Genomic DNA, 17,107 nt, shown 5'->3' with positions numbered 1-17,107 from the left:
TGATGTCATCGCTGCTCCAGCGTTGTGAGTGGCCGGAGCAGCAATACCCGAAAGAAGATGGATGCTCCAGACTACAGGTTGACATTGGTAACATCGCTGGCTCCTGTGTCAGGTAAGTGACACATAATGGGCTACTATGCGATGCATAGTAGCCCATTATGCTTTACCTTTGCAGGGTTTACTTCCTCTTTAAAATATATTTGAAGGAATTTTTATTTCTTTTAATTTTGGATATTATGTAGAATGGTTGAAACACCCTTTTTCTGCTGTCTCGGTCTCACTGGGAAACATTTCCTTCACTTCCTGTCTTAGAGACACAACCAAAGTAATAGAAACCATTCTTGGACAGGTGTCTCTATTGAAAGAGTAACCTTCAAGTTTTAAATACAGATGATGTCTCAAATTCTTTTTATATTTTCAGTCCCCTTGACAATGGTCATCCGTACAGGGAGGGTGTGCCAGAACTGTTAATTTTACAATTATAAATTTGTAACGTTGTTTAGTAGTGTCATGGCTTGGCACTTTCAACCCAGTTCATATCTAGTGTTCAGTAATCAATAAAAATATGTATTTATTGCTCAGCTGATTCTAATTACTAGATGCTAATTGCTTGGTTGTCATGCTTATTGTCCCACTTGGCTAATTTTCCATTGACTGACCTTGAGCAATTATGCATATTAGGTGTTCTGACTTCCAGTAAACCTGTAGTTTGCCAGGATAGCAGGCATAGTAAGAAACCTATATTCATCTTCCATGTGATTTGTGAACAAGTAAGGCCTCTTTCACAGTTGTGCGACTTGGGACTGCAAAAGTCGCATGACAAGTCATACTCTATGATTTCCAATGAGCACTATTCATATCTGTGTGACTTCAAGTCACACCGAGTTAAAAGTAGTCCCTGTACTACTTTGGCCTGACTTTGATTCGAGTTATGGTCTATAGACCTCAAGTCTACATAAGCATTCCCTAAAATTGCGGCCGCAAAATCACAGTAACATTTTACGACTTTGAAGTTGTGGTAGTGTGGAAAGGTCCTAATGATACCCCTAAAATAACTGTATTCTGACCCTAGAATGGATCTCAATTTACATGCAGCTAAGGATCATCACCTTACCCCCACATATCAGTCTCAGACTTCTTGATTGGCTACTTAGGTGATGTCAGTAGACTCCCCGTCCACCTCTACACCCCCCTTATCAACATGCATTTTCTCCTGTGTATTTCTTACTCTGAACTTCTTCTATGATCACTAACATCCAGTCAAAACCCAGAAAAGTCCCCACATGACTTCAGCATCCCAAATCATGCTGAGGTGTGGAACAGCCAATCCTTGCAGAGCTGCTGAAGAAAGGAGTGGGGGTGGGAATTAAAAAAAGAATGCATTTCTTAGGCTAGTGTACGAGATATGTAAATCACCTGTCAATCACAGCAAGGGGAAGAACGGACAAAGATTGCACAGTTTTTCCGTTTTATTTCATTGAAAAAAAGATATGAGGATTGCTCAGAGCTGGATTAACTGGATTTGTGGCAAGACTGGGCACAGCTGATCTGAAATTCAGGTTTACATCCACTTTAATTGTACAAATTAAAACAAGTTATGTGTATACCTAATGCAAGCAATGCAGAAATCTTTCATTTTTGTCATAAAACATAGGGACATGTTTAAAGTGTATTCCCAACCAAAACTTTTTTTCTTAGCTTTGGATAGAGTGAGGAAGGGTTAGAGCCCCAGTTTTTTTTGTTTTTTTGTTACTGTTACCCATAACTGCATATAATATTGCTGAGTTACAGAAATGTAAAAGCCAGTATCAAATGTGTAATCATATACATCACCAAAGAATTGAGACATAAAACCCCAGATCCCCTCACAATCATTTAATAGATTTACAGATAATGGCAGCATATAAATGTGTAGTTCTAAACATTCCAGCTGTACTAAAAAAAAGCAAACCAGTGAGGGGAGACTAGTCCTATGGTGGGAAGTGGGGTTGTGTTTTGTACTTCATTTAACCTAAAGCTGCGTACACACGTAGCCGTCTGTCCGACGTACTTAGTCTGGCGGACGTCCTCCAAACTGTCCGTCGGAATTTTCGAACGGGCTACTTGCCCACACACGGCACTTTTTCAGTGGACTAATATGGCGTACTAAGTCCGCCGTACTAAGTCCGCCGTACTTTCGAAATGAACGGACTCGCCCACACACGCGGAGGAAAGTCCGCTCATTTCGAGCGCGTCTCCAGGTAGGCGGGGCCCGCGAAGGAGACGTCGCTGGCCCTGCCGCCTGGTATGGACTTAAAGGGGAACCCCAACGCCGAAAAAAATCGGCGTGGGGGTCCCCCCAAGTCCACAACAGACCCTTGTCCGAGCACGCTACCCGGCCGGCCAGGAAAGGGGGGCGAGCGAGCGCCCCCCCCCCCCCTCCTTAGCCGTACCAGGCCGCGTGCCCTCAACATGGGGGGTGCCTTGGGGAAGGGGGGGCCGCGCGGCCCCCCACCCCAAAGCACCTTGTCCCCATGTTGATGAGGACAAGGGCCTCTTCCCGACAACCCTGGTCGTTGGTTGTCGGGGTCTGCGGGCGGGGGGCTTATCGGAATCCGGGAGCCCCTTTAATAAGGGGGCCCCCGGATACCGGCCCCCCACCCTATGTGAATGAGTATGGGGTACAATGTACCCCTACCCATTCACCTGTAAAATAAAAGTACAAAAAAAACACAACACACGAGATAAAATACTTTATTGCACAGCTCCGGGGGTCTTCTCGCCGGACTCCTCCGCTATCTTCTTGTAGCTCTTTTGCTAGCGGAGGAGTCCGGCTTTCTTCCTCGCCACCGGCCTCTTCTCCTGACTTCGGGGGTCTTGTCCCCCTCTTCGGTTCTTCTGCCGGGCCACCGCGCCTTCTTATAGCTCTTTTACAGGCGGTGGCCCGGTCTTCTGCCGCCTTCCGTTCTGCTTCGTCTTCTTCTTCTCCTTCTTCTCCTGGAGATGTTGACTCGACGCTCTCTCCGGCCACAATGCCAGGGACGCGCTGCGCGGCCACTTATATAGGGACAAGGGGCGGTGTCACATGGCTTTATGTCACATGGGTTGGTGTCACATGGTGACCCCGCCCCCTTACAATGTCACAGTCCCCATGTGACATCAACCCATGTGACCAACCCATGTGACATAAAGCCATGTGACACCGCCCCTTGTCCCTATATAAGTGGCCGCGCAGCGCGTCCCTGGCATTGTGGCCGGAGAGAGCGTCGAGTCAACATCTCCAGGAGAAGAAGGAGAAGAAGAAGAACAACAACAACGGAAGGCGGCAGCGGCGACAGAAGACCGGGCCACCGCCTGTAAAAGAGCTATAAGAAGGCGCGCTGGCCCGGCAGAAGAACCAAAGAGGGGGACAAGACCCCCGAAGTCGGGAGAAGAGGCCGGTGGCGAGGAAGAAAGCCGGACTCCTCCGCTAGCAAAAGAGCTACAAGAAGATAGCGGAGGAGTCCGGCGAGAAGACCCCCGAAGACGGAAGACCCCCGGAGCTGTGCAATAAAGTATTTTATCTCGTGTGTTGTGTTTTTTTTTTTGTACTTTTATTTTACAGGTGAATGGGTAGGGGTACTCATTCACATAGGGTGGGGGGCCGGTATCCGGGGGCCCCCTTATTAAAGGGGGCTCCCGGATTCCGATAAGCCCCCCGCCCGCAGACCCCGACAACCAACGGCCAGGGTTGTCGGGAAGAGGCCCTTGTCCTCATCAACATGGGGACAAGGTGCTTTGGGGTGGGGGGACCGCGCGGCCCCCCCTTCCCCAAGGCACCCCCCATGTTGAGGGCACGCGGCCTGGTACGGCTCAGGAGGGGGGGGCGCTCGCTTGCCCCCCTTTCCTGGCCGGCCGGGTAGCGTGCTCGGACAAGGGTCTGTTGTGGACTTGGGGGGGACCCCCACGCCGATTTTTTTCGGCGTTGGGGTTCCCCTCTAAGTCCATACCAGGCGGCGGGGCCAGCGACGTCTCCTTCGCGGGCCCCGCCTACCTGGAGACCCGCTCGAAATGAGCGGACTTTTCTCCGGGCGGGAAAAGTCCGCTCATTTCAAAAGTACGGCGGACTGGCATACACACGGCCGGATTGTCCGCCGAAATGCGAGTACGGCGGGCAGATTGTTGTGCAAACCGAAATTCTAAGTCGGAGGCTACACACGGGGGGATTGTTTGGCGGACTTGAGTTTGCCGGACTTTTCCACCGGATTGTTTGATCGTGTGTACGCGGCATAATTGATAGAACAATAATTATGAGCCAGTGAGGTGAGGTTCATGGATAAGAAAATTCCATGTGCCTCATTCCTACCTATTTTCCATCTTCTGTTCCTGTTCTTTCTCTTTCTGAATTATATAAAGTGAACCTAAATATTGTGCGTAATAAAGTGCAAAGGTGCTCAATGAAAGATATGGTTGAAAGAGACAATGTTCAAAGGTCAATATATATACAGTCCTAGGCAGTATAAAAACGTGTGTCCTGCAATTTCTTTGGGTAAAACAATAAAAGTGTATCAATAAGACAATAAAAATGTATCAAACACTCAAAAGATTCTTCGTAGAACAGTGATAGGAAATATATCTATATGGTGTGTACATGAAGTGAAAAAACAGTGCTCAAAAAGAAGGTGCACTACTATTGCAATAAATCCTGAAGGAATAGGTAAAATCCTAAAAGGCATATAAAAGCATACAAAAAAGTTTCCTCCATATAGGTGTATGCTGCAAATGATGATATAGGTAGTGCCCATATAAGGTGCAAGGTAGGTAAGTGGCTGTATATTAGCAGTGTCAGCATAAAATGACAAAGTGCTGGTGACAATCCTCTGGCATAAAGTGCTGATGATCGGTGACTTACTGGTTCCTGTGCAGAGTAATGTATAGATGTATCCTTACCCTACCGCTGTAAGGTAACAGCATGTGGGTATATCTCAATGTGTTTCTTGGCAGCCTCCCAGTATGGCGTATCCGGCTCCACTGGTGTGTCTCTAGTCTGGAATCAGAGTCCCCCTATTGTCCCTAGTGTGTCCGCATCAAATGAACCTTGCAATGGGGCATGGGGGGATGTAAAGAGGGATGCACAATAGTGTAGTATTTCAAAATGTTTATTGACAAGACAGTAAAAGTAAAATCAAGGTACTCACAATAACTCATCAAACAGGCATATAACAAACGAGCTGCAAGCTCGCCCATGTCACTTCTGGTGCCTCATGTTCCTGCACGTGTTCCTCACTGTCACATGACTTCATCAGGGGATGGTCTGATTGTCAGAGAAAGGAATCAAATAGAAAAATATAAAACAGGTCAGTGCTAGGCACAGGTAGTCCATCCATTAAGGGCACATGGGCATGTTTTTTAGAAGCACCCAATTAGAGTCAAAGGGTTTAATAGGCTTCAAAATAGGGTGGGGTCAGGGCACAGAGAATGCGAACCGAGCCCACCCAGGTGTGTTACAATAGCAAATGAGTATTTGCTATTGTAACACTTATCCTCCTCCCGGCCAATCAGGAAGCAGGTCAGGAGACCTGTCAACTGACTGGCTGAAAGTACAGGCAATACTATTGGATGCCTTGGAGGGGCGGAGAACACACATGGCGGAAGCTACTGTGATAGAAGAGAGGACACAGGGGCCGCTGCCCGCCACCTGCCACTTAGATGCAATAAGTGCCGGACTGGCCGCTGGATGGGAGGGGGTTGTTTGTTTGCTGCCCCCCCCAAAAAAAAACACCAGCCACCACTGGTGCTAGGGATATCAGGGATGAGAATTGTGCAGGACACAGGAGGGCAAACAATTTAATGACTTGATATTGCAAAGAAACCAAGGAGAGCACAAACGCCTAGTATATTACATCCAACAAAATAGCAATTTATTAAAAAGCCAAAAAACATACTTACAAGCATGAGGTAGTTACAAGCATATGAGGAAGGAGGCTTGTCTCCCAAAACAAGTTAGGGTGCAACTACAGTAATTTGGTCATCCATCATGACGGAGTCGTGTTTTTATATGCTTGTAACTACGTCATGCTTGTGAGTATGTTTTTGGCTTTTTAATCAATTGTTATTGGAGTTAATGCATAGCTCCCGACTGTCCCTGATTTGGAGCAATGTCCCTCATCCTATCTCATTTGTCCCTCATTTTGGTCTGATCTATATAGAGGTATATAAAATGCACGTTTTATCTAATAAAAAGTGTTTTCCAGTGCTAAAACCTTTCATCCGATTTCTAAATTGCTGCATTTGTAAATGCCAAATGCCAATATAAAGGAATAGTAGTGGTAAAAAAACACTTGAGGGTTTAACCAATCTTGTTTTTGTTGTACAATTCTCCTTTAAGTAGGCAAGGCGTGTGTCTTATACCTGCATACTTTTGCTGATAGGTGTCCCTCATTTTCATGTCAAAAAGTTGTGAGGTATGGGTAATGCACTAGACCAGGGGTATGCAATTAGCAGACCTCCAGCTGTTGCAGAACTACAATTCCCATGAGGCATAGTAAGATTCTGACAGCCACAAGCATGACACCCAAAGGCAGGGGCATGATGGGACTTGTAGTTTTGCAACAGCTGGAGGTCCGCTAATTGCATATCCCTATACAAGATGTTTGCTTTGTATCTTGGTAGTGTTTTCAACTTTCCCTTGCTCAAGTAGAGAAGCATTATTTAGAACACTGCTTTGTACCATTGGATGTGAGTGCTGAGGCTTGTCTGTGTTTTAACTGATATTAGCCTTTAGCAATCACTCTACAACAGAACTCCTATTGGGGAAGGAAGAAACAGCACAAGTCAGTGCTGAATAGCTCATGTGCTAACAAAGAGCTTGCGGATAGGAGGAGAAAGCAGACTGAAGACAAAAGAGCTCATCAAACTCTTTGCTGCTTCTCTTTTCACTGTCTTCTTGACCAGTAAGTGTTACTTAACCTCTTCTTTCCGAGTATACACATACACAAGGGATGTGGGTCTTTATTTGTGGGGCCATATATACGCGCTACTGTGTTTGTGTTGAGAGTGCGCTGTGCAACCGTCTGCCAACCATCCGTACAACCACCCCTGTTTCTTTTCTTAATTTGAATGGTGAAAAAATATATTTTGTATCTTTTTCACCTTGCTAGAGAAGAAAATTGTAAACATAAAAATGTGTGGGAAAAAATGGAGCTAAAATAGCTAGATCAGGGTTTGATCTAGGTCAGTTGTAGGGTCAAAAGTCATACTCTGTGTCAAGGTCAGGGTAGTTGTAGTTTGGGTAGTGTCAGTGTGTTTTAGGTAGGATAAAAAAATGTGCAGTATTGTTTCTGGGAACTATGGGTACAAACATATGTGATAATTTGTTTTGAATTGTGCTTTGGTGGTAGATCATCATGGTAATGACAAGAAATATACAGCTACATTTTTATTTTATTTTTTGTTTCACTATTTTGTGCCAGTTTTCCTTTCATGCTAAAAAACAAACAAAAAAATAACAACATCCATGACTATTTACCACCAAATGAAAAATATTTGTCCTGAAAAAATACAAGTTATAATCCACTTGGATGCACTAAGTATTTGTAATGATATATACAGTTTTACTAACACATGTCAAAGATGCAAAGCTGTGTTAAGGCATTGAGATTTGTTGTACCCTTTCTCATGAAGGGGTTAAAGTAGGACTTTCCTTTTAAAATGCTGCAAGTAGGAATACTACCTTGTGTCTTTTCAATACATGCTTCCTACATGCCTGCAAGTAAACTTCCTTAGATTGTGCACTGTACTTTGTGCACATGTTTGGGAGTTATTCGGGGAATGTCAATCAAGATGAACAACAGCATTAAACCAGGAAGAAGACCAAGCAAGGATTGAAGTTCTGGAGAGGGAGCTTGCATTGCTGGAGGGCAGGTAAGTACTTCAGATTTTAGTTCCACGTTAACTGCAGCATATAAAAAAATAAATTGTAAACACTGTTCAGATGTGGGAGTAGAGAAAGAAAAATAAAACTGTTACTTTTGTATCTATTCTCTTTCCTTCACTGCGGCTAAAGCAATGAGCTTCAGGCCTGGTTCACACTAAAGTGATTTCAGATGTGATTTGAATCACGCATGACAATGGAAATCACATTGTTTACTAATTTTATCTGCATATGATGTCAACTTAAGCAATTTTATAAGTAGGAAATCAAATGAGCACTTTATTCTGAAATTTGAGGAAACACTATATTCAGCTACTGATATGTAATATTTAACCAGTTGTGAACTCTGGATGTAATACACATGTCCAAAAAAACCTACATCCACGTATGACCTTTTTATTTGTGGTGGAGCTTCCACCATAGCAACTGTTAGAGGTGCTATAGAATCTGAGGCAAAAGGGGGGCCTTGTGAGGATCAGTAGGGATGCTTGTTCTGTTGCTACTTATCTTTGCTGTCAATAGTTGCACAGCAGTTCACTTTCAGTTTCCACTAAAGTTACCTCCATTGCTAACCTGTTGGCCAGAGCCCAACACAGTGTATAGTATAAAAAAATTAAATTTAGCCCACAAGCTGAACAGAAAAAAATGGTAGCAGATTCCTCCATCCATGCTAAACAGTACAGATGGACACATCTCCCACTGCAACTACCACCAGCTGTCAGAAAACCCCAAACAGTGCCTGCAACTGATGGGATGCAGGCAGGGTTGGCACTTCCACTAGGCAAAGTAGGCATCCACCTAGGGTGCAGCCAGGGCTCTGCATTCATGATCACACACGAGGAGAAGGAGTTTTGCAGTCCCTCAATCGGACTCCTCCGTCCCTTCGATCTGTGCGGTGCCAGAGACCACAGTCCAGCAACCATGTCTTCTCCCTACCTCCCTCCCTGGTCAATGTGCAGCTATAGGAGTAATGGGGGCGGGCAGCAATGAGGACAGAGACAGACAGGATGGATCCACCAAGGCCCAGACTGGCCATAGGGACATGCCGTGCCAATTGTCCTGGCGGAGCTCTAAGCTAAGCTGCTCCTGCAGCCCATCCTGCTCACATAGCCTCTTTGTGGCCAGCTGTCAGGATCCAGAGATCAGCTGACCTGTCGTGGGGGAGGAGCTGGATGAAGTCTTCCCTGCATAAGGTGTGAGCCTGTAGGAGACCCCATCTCACTGGCTGCCACTGTCTGACACTTGGAGGGAGCCAGAAAAAAAAAGCCAGTGATGCCACCCCCCTAGGTAACTTCCACCTGGCTGCACCCCCCTCTCCTGTCCACCTAGCTCTGTCCTCCCGCCACCTGGCTGCACCTCCCCCTCCACCTGAATGCCATCCCATTTCCTGTCCACCTGGCTCCATCTTCCCCCACTTGACCACACCCCCTCACCTGTCCACCTGGCTGCACCCTCCTATCCTGTTCACCTAGCTGCACTCCCCCTCCTGTCTACCTGGCTTCATCATCCCCCCACCTGGCTTCACCACCCCTCTCCTGTTCACCTGGCTCTGTCCTCTGCCCACCTGGCTGCACCATCCACACACTTCTGTCCACCTGGCTCTGTCCTCCACCCACATGGCTACACCACCCCCTCTGCTGTCCACCCCCTCCCCACATGGCTGCAACCCCCATCTTCTGTCCACCTGCTTGCACCCCCTCTTCTGTCTACCTGGCTGCACCCCCTCTCATTTCCACCTAGCTGCACACCCTCTCCTGTCCACCTGGCTGCACCCCCTCTCCTGTCCACCTAGCTGCACCCCCTCTCCTGTACACCTGACTCCTTCCTCCCCCGCCTTGCTGCACCCCCCTCTCCTGTACACCTGGCTCCATCTCAGCCCCCCACCTGGATGTACCCCCTCTTCTGTCCACCTGGCTCTGTCCTCCCCCCACCTGAATGCACCCACTCTCCTGTCTACCTGGCTCTGTCTCTATTCTAACCAGGCTCCGCTATCCCACCTGCAGCCCCAGTGCGGTCATGGGGGATTCCTGGGAAGGATGGCGGAAGCTCCACGGACATCTGTCCACTGAACCTCCATCCTGAGCAAAGACCAGGAAGTGATGCGTATGATGTCACTTACTGGACCAGCACTCCCATTCTACAGGAGCTGTGCTCAGGGAAGCACAGATGGTGTTCCATCAGCTCTAGCGGAGTACAGAGGAGACATCTAGGGTCTACTAATAGACCCTGAATGTATAATAAAGAGTACCTGTCACCTATAAGCTATCACATAGGGGCTATTGGTCCCCTATATAATGGCAAAAAAGTTATGTAAAAAAAAAATATATATATATATATATATATATATATATATATATATATATATAAAACACACACACACACACACACACATATGCAAAGCCCCTATAGGTCATCAGTTTAGTGTTATGCAGAAGTTCTGGTGCTAGAATTATTGAATTAATTTTGAGTTTTATGCGGGTAGCCGGTCTTGCCTAGGGCATAAAATAGTCTGGCCCTGAATGTAGGTGCTTTTTTGCCAACAATTTTCTGTGCAGCTCTTCTGATTTTTTATTTGAGGGATGTTGGTAAGGAGATAGCTGACAGATAGCTGACCGCACCTCCCACTCAGCGAATTTCAGTAAGTTCATAAGGAACAAGCTGAAGTTTACTCTGTGTATGGCCAGTTTTAGGTGGGTGAAAGTGTGTGTATATGTGTGTTTAATGTGTTTGTGTTTGCATAAAGTATACTGTATGCATTTATTGTAGCCATTTTCAACTAAGGTTCCTCCAAAAGTTGCTGGGGATTCCTTAGGCTGTACCTGATTGACTTCCCTTTTAATGGCACATCCATAATTCCAGGGCCAATGTCACTTGAGAGAGTCCGCCCCATGACACGCATGATCTTTTTAGCAGTCTGTAAGAGTGGCATTATGACCGCCACATTCTTCCCAATAGCCACCAATGTAAGGGGCATTTTTTCCACTGACCTCTAAACAACTGTTTTTAACAGGGCTTCCCCAAGTCATAACAATTAATTTAAGGGTTTCTCTGGGGTAAAAAAGTTAGAAAGGCTGGTTTAAAGTGTATTTAAACTTGAAACCAAAAATGTGTTATATTGCAGGTTACTAATCATTAGATTGGTAATGATTGGTGGTCAGTGGGAGGAAGAATGCTTCTTATGTTGGTAATTGGTGAATAGGAAAATGTTCTCTTACACATTTCACTTCTACTATCTTCTACTATCTACAGTGAAATTGGATTTTCTATTACCCCCGAGGGCCCCAGTGTAAGGGGGTATTCTTTCTCCCATTGAACACCAATGTAAGGGGGCATGCTTCTACCCAGTGATCAATGATTCCTCCTACCAACCACCAATAATATCAGTTTTTATGGCCTTCTGTGTACCACTGGGGAGATTTCCTTCCCTGTAGACAAAACAGGAAGTGGGAGAGATTTCGCTAAAGCGATGAAAATCTTATGCAGTTTTCACCAGAACAAGTGTCCTTATTGGAAGATTTTCCATCTATTTTTGTTCCAGTTCAAAATTAATTCTCCCTCACTTGTAAGGCTTCATTTAGTCTTACAGTTGAGAATCCCCTCCCCCCTTTAAGCTGCAATAGGCCGCTGATGTGGCCGTGATGCTTTGCTCCCGTAGCAGAGTTTACCCAAACTGTAGTGAGTGGAGAGCGGTAAGCCTGCCGTTTGCTACACACTCTAGCAAAGGAGAAGCACAGCAAATGCCCCACAAAGTGTTTTTAAATACAGGCAGTCTGGAGGCATCACATCGCTTCCTCACTGCCTGTCAGTAGTCTCTGAAGCATGATCCAAATGTGGATCAGGCTTTAGAGGAAAGGGAGATTTAGAGGCACCAATGAAAGAATTCACAAGGACAAGTAGAGAGAGTAAACATTCCCAGCGAGGACAGAGGGAGCAAACTCAGAGATGCTGAATCTTCCCTACCACAACTACATTTACTAAAAAATGGTTATAGATGTAATTTAGAGAATTTTTAAATCATTGCATTACTGTATCAAATTATGTTTTTTTATATATCTGCCAGGAATCCAGCTTTAAGATTTTATAGGTACAGTATACTAGCATATGTACAGTATGAGGCTAGCCACACACAGTGAGGCAGCTAGTTTTTTTGTTACTAGCCATGACAATGGTTCTTTTTTATGAGAGCACAATAAATGCAGAGTGCAAGGACAGTAGAAGGGATTTTAAAACATAATGTAAAATTTCTTAAAAGTCATCTTGGAATTAATTTATTTACAGAAAATGAAATGGATTCTGTTACTTACCAATGAGTTAACAATGATCAACACATATTTATTTTGAATTGTGGCTGATCTTTAAATCTGGCAATAAGCGGCTCAGATTTGAGCTATAGGTGCCCCTGTTGGAACCATCCAGTTCAACACAAGTTGTTTTCAAAATTGAAGAAGCCAGCTGCAAAATTGTCGGCTGAACAGTGAACTGCATCTGACTAGATTTTTATTTTTTTGTTTGGGCAGGCGCCGACAGTGGAGATTCCTCCGTCCATGTTTAGGGAGGGAGGAATCGATTAATATTTCTTGTTCAGTCTGCAGTGTTTCTAGCTAGCCTAATGTCTAATACACATAATGAGAAAATTTGACGAAGCATCTTCTTTTTTTTTTTTTTTTTTTGCATGCTGGTCTCAAAATATTGAAAACTAATAGGTTACTAAAGTTACAACAATTCTTGTAAGACAGAATACAGCTTCAGGAAGTGATGTAATATACTGTATTGCAATGTGTTCTTTCATATCCAAGTACGTGTGGGCTTGGTCACACATTTTTATTTATTTTTTGTACAAAGACTGGCGTTATTATACAAAATTGTTTGTTCTGTTATTGTCCAAGAAATTTTTGTGCTTGTCTTTTTGGATATTTTCGATGAACTGTCATGATTGGCTTTTGAAAGCTGTGTACCATTGATCAGATTTGTGGATAATCGCTCAGAAAATATTATTTATCTGATTTTGTCATTGTGTGTACTAGGCACAAGTCACATTGGCTCATCAAACTTTAAAGAGGAGCTCCAGTCCCCCCCCCCCAAAAAAAAAAGGCTGAGGGGAGAAGATCTGAGTGGGTACCTGAAAAAAACAGGTACCCGCTCCCCCTTTCCCCTCAGAAAAGTGCCAAATGCGGCAGTGGAGGGAGGGGGGGGAGGGGTGCAAACAAACTACCTTCATGCTGAATCATTACCACGCAGATTAAAGTAATGTTATACCAAATTGTCTGGTAATTGGCCTCTGGTGTCCAGGCATCTACCAAATTGTTATTTTCTTAGATATTGAATAGCTCAGATAAAGTTTCGTTATATGAAGATTGTCTTTGGTTGTTTCTGTAGTTACCAGTCTACCTGCATGCAATTAACAAGATCTGGGAGTTCAAAGCAGTTGTTTTGCACATTTTGGCCACATATGTGTCTGTACAAATTTGTTTAAAGATCTCTTTTTTCCGTAGAGGTCCCCCAAGGCAGTCTTCTCTGACCCTTTTTATTCTCTGCCCATACCTCCTCCCTTGGTTAGTTGATAACTTTGCATAACTTCATAATATCATCTCAAAACTGATCACACACCAGTCTATCGCTTCATTCCCTCACTCTCTTCTGTCTCCTTGTGCATCACTAATTTACTAACTCAATAAGCTTTTAAAAACTTAACTCCTAATATTCCCTTTCTCCCCCAACTTTTCTTCCACCTTTTCATCCCGGGCTATTAGGTGTAATAATGGAATTTGAGCCCTCTTTTAATCTGCACAGCCAATCACTGTCAGAATCTTGTGGCCAACACCTCCATAATATTTACAAAAAATACCCCCCTTTAAAGTGATATTTATTAGCCCAAAACCAAAATTTGTATAAATATTGCAGATATGAGGTGGCTGCATTCATTTTATTTTATTTTTTTATCTTATTTAGCCTTTTTTCCTTTGTTTTCACTTGGTGATCTGTACAGTAAAACACCTAAATGTGAGTGCCCCCACTCTGGATGAAGGAACACAGGGGCACCTTTGGACAGTTTCATTGTCAGTCTGTGGTGAAGGGGATATATGTATTAGCATATTTCAATATACTAACACATTTAGGCCAAGCTCCAGCTAACACTTTATAAATGGTTAAAGCAAACAGTCTTGTTTTGGGGGGTTAAAGGTTTTGCATACATAAAAGCTGATCAGTGTAAGTGCCCCGTCAGTGGTAAACGGTTTGTCTCAACACTCAAATTGATACATTTGTAGGACAGCTTGCTTTTTTAAAAAACTACTGACTAGATCACTACATGAAAATAAAGGAGAGAAATAATAAAGCAAATGCACCCTACATATCTAAGAATTGTTAAGGTCTAATATAATGTGTATTTTTGGCCGGGTTCACACTGATGCAATCCGAAAGGCATCGATTTGCATGTCATCTTAAAATACATTGATTTCTCTGAAGGCTGTTCACATCGATGCAGGGTGATTTTGAAAAAAGGGTCCTGTTTGCGTTTAGTGTGGGTGCAGTGCGAATTTAATTCCCAGCTAAGCCCAGTCCCTTCAGAAATCACATTAAATTCACACCTTTCAAAATACAAATTGCACTGTGAAATCAAATCAATTTGCAGTGCATCATTGCAAACCAAGCCTTTGGGTTTAATACTGCTATAATTAATGAGCTCCAAGTTCTTAATTCACTCACCTGAACTGTTCAGTGTCCAACTGATTGCCTGAAAAAAAAATAAGCATAGTAACGAAAACATGCAAAGCCATTCACAACTCTGCCCCCAGCTACAAAACCAAATTTGTATCAAAATATGAACTGAACTTTATTCTTCCAAATACCTCCTGCTCTCTAGCTCCCTTGTCACTTCCTCTCATGCTCATCTCCAGAACTTCTCCAGAACCTCTCCCATCCTCTGGAACTCTCTACCTTTAGGCGATCCCTGAAAACATATTTCCTCAGGGACATCTATCCATCCCTGACCCATAAACAAATTACATTTTTCTTTCTCATTCAGCTCATCCCCACACATTTAGTACCTTTTGTATCACGTGTCCTTTTCATTTTAAATTGTTCTCACAAGCAAAGCCCTCCTGATTCTTTTGTCTTGAATTGTATTTTGACTGTACTGTCTGCCTTCATATTGTAAATGCTGTGCAAACTGTTGGCACTGTATTAATCCTGTATTATAATAATAATATCTGGTCCCTGGTGTCAGTCCAACACCTAATGTTCAGCCAGTGCATCAACTAAATACATTTTCCCTAGAACAGAACAAACTGAAGAAGCTGTAAATATACTTTATACTTTGCATTTTTACCGTTTGTGTTAATTTGACAAAGTATTGGAGAGGGTATGAAATAACACTAAGGGTTAAATTCATGTTCCCTCAAGGGAATCATTTGTGCAACAGGATCCTGAAGACAAGTGTTATTTTGTTATTTGTAATGGAAAATTTCCTTGCACAAGTAGGCTCACACAAGATCCCCAGGAGATAAGAGGAAGTGTGGTGAGGGAAGACAAGTATATGGAAATGATTGGCGAGGAGCCACTGCTTTTGAGGGCAGTGAACTTGGCATTTTCTGTCCCTCCAAACAAGCTGCCCATCTGGTCCCTGTCAGATTATGTTAAGAGTGCATCTGGACCCAAGCCCCAGAGTTTCAGCTTCAAGCTGGTCATGTGATGGTCTCCACGACAACTGGAGGTGTGGTGTGAATGCCGAGCGTAGAGCCAGATGCTGTTCTGTTGTCTAATTAGATGCCTCTCATAAAAGTGCAACCATCTCACACATGCAGGCTATCCTTGTATGTTGCTGACCAACAAGACCCGTGCTTTACACAGGTCTCAGAGTGTGAGGGCTTCAACTGCTGTGACATTCCAGTTCAAGGCATACAAAGATGTCGCTTCATTTAGGCATTTTACCATTGTGTATGCATTGCAAACCTGTAGGTATGGTAATAAAACATTAAATCTCCACATATGTTTTCACAATTTCTCTTAACATCTTACACTTTCTTAGTTTCTAAAGTTGCACTATACTTTCCATAAATGTGTACAAGTGTGTTATATAAAAATCCATAATCAAAGGTTTACCCTAATGAAATCCAGATGTCAGAAGGATCAGTAGATGCAGAGATATGCACAGCTAAAGGTATGTGCAAATGGTGACTTTCTCTGAAGTCAAGCTTGGGCCCTCCACCTGAAGTATTTCTATTGGTACTTTAATGTTGTGAACAACCTTAGTGGCCAGTAGAGAGATCTCAGGCTGGCGGTGGTGGGTGAAGTAAAGCTGTTACTGAAGAAATCATATGCTCATTTACCTTCTAGGGTTTTAACAGGTTTTATCCTATATTTTTCTTGAAAACCAGTGGAAAAAATCAAAAATGTAGTCTGCTTTCTCAAAGAGGACTTGTTATACTGAGATAGAAAGAGGATTTGTTTTTCTAAATCTTTTATTTACTAAAAGTGCAAGGATACACAGAATACAACATCCTTAATTAACATAAGATTAAAATACATACGGTGGTAGAGGGTGAGGGTGAGTCAGACTACATAGCATGACATAAATAGGGTATCCAAGTACATTTGATTTGTCTCTTATGCCTATCCAAGAAAAAAAAACTTTTCAAAGTTGGAGAAACTTAATAATTGCAGTCAACCCCTTCCCTTGCTGGGACAGAGAGCATCTTACTTCTGAAGGTCTTTTGGGAATCCTGGACGGTTCTTAGTAAGAGGATTTAATGATTAATTATAAGTTGGACTCCTACCCCCAGGGTACTTTGATTTTGACCCCAGGGGTGCCTTCTCCATATACCTAATTTTCCCTCTACGTTCTGCCCACAGTAAAGCACCTGTATTTGATTCCCTATGGCCACTGATTGTGCAAATGTTAACATTTTCAATGTACTGCTAATGGGAATACATATAAAATACTATGGGTATGCATGTTGGGTGGAAATGGGTCTTCTAAAGGTCTGATTAAACTGAATTCCTTTGTGGCTAAATAAGGAGAGGTATTTTTGTCCAAAGGAAATGTGTTACTAATGTTTACTTACAATGTCAGTTGCCAGCCTTGCCAAAGGTAATGTTTACCTTTGGCAAGATTGGCAACTAACATTGTATCTGTATGTATGGCAAACAAAATAATCTCTCTGGTCAAATAGTATTGAGCTATGAATCAAGTAGCAAACTGCTGTCTCCACCATGAAG

At 43.5% G+C, this 17,107-nt stretch overlaps 1 protein-coding gene and 1 long non-coding RNA gene across 5 annotated transcripts in view; one reads left to right on the top strand and one right to left on the bottom strand.

Annotated features, from left to right (window-relative positions):
- The window catches only part of DENND1A (DENN domain containing 1A), a 1,535,852-nt gene that overhangs the window by 1,166,245 nt on the left and 352,500 nt on the right, over window positions 1-17,107 (top strand). The gene's annotated exons all lie outside the window — the stretch shown is intronic.
- LOC143978078 (uncharacterized) lies at window positions 4,474-15,155 on the bottom strand. Its single transcript, XR_013273897.1, has 3 exons — window positions 14,938-15,155; window positions 14,597-14,624; window positions 4,474-5,272 (listed from the first exon to the last, which is right to left on the bottom strand). It is a non-coding gene; the product is annotated as an uncharacterized LOC143978078 (long non-coding RNA).

The sequence above is a fragment of the Lithobates pipiens genome, unplaced genomic scaffold, assembly GCF_037356315.1.
Source record: "Lithobates pipiens isolate NorthernLeopardFrog02 unplaced genomic scaffold, aLitPip1_a1.2 Scaffold_1, whole genome shotgun sequence".
Taxonomy (NCBI): domain Eukaryota; kingdom Metazoa; phylum Chordata; class Amphibia; order Anura; family Ranidae; genus Lithobates; species Lithobates pipiens.
The sequence above is the reverse complement of the archived record's forward strand: the minus strand, read 5'-3'. Positions and strand labels throughout refer to the sequence as shown.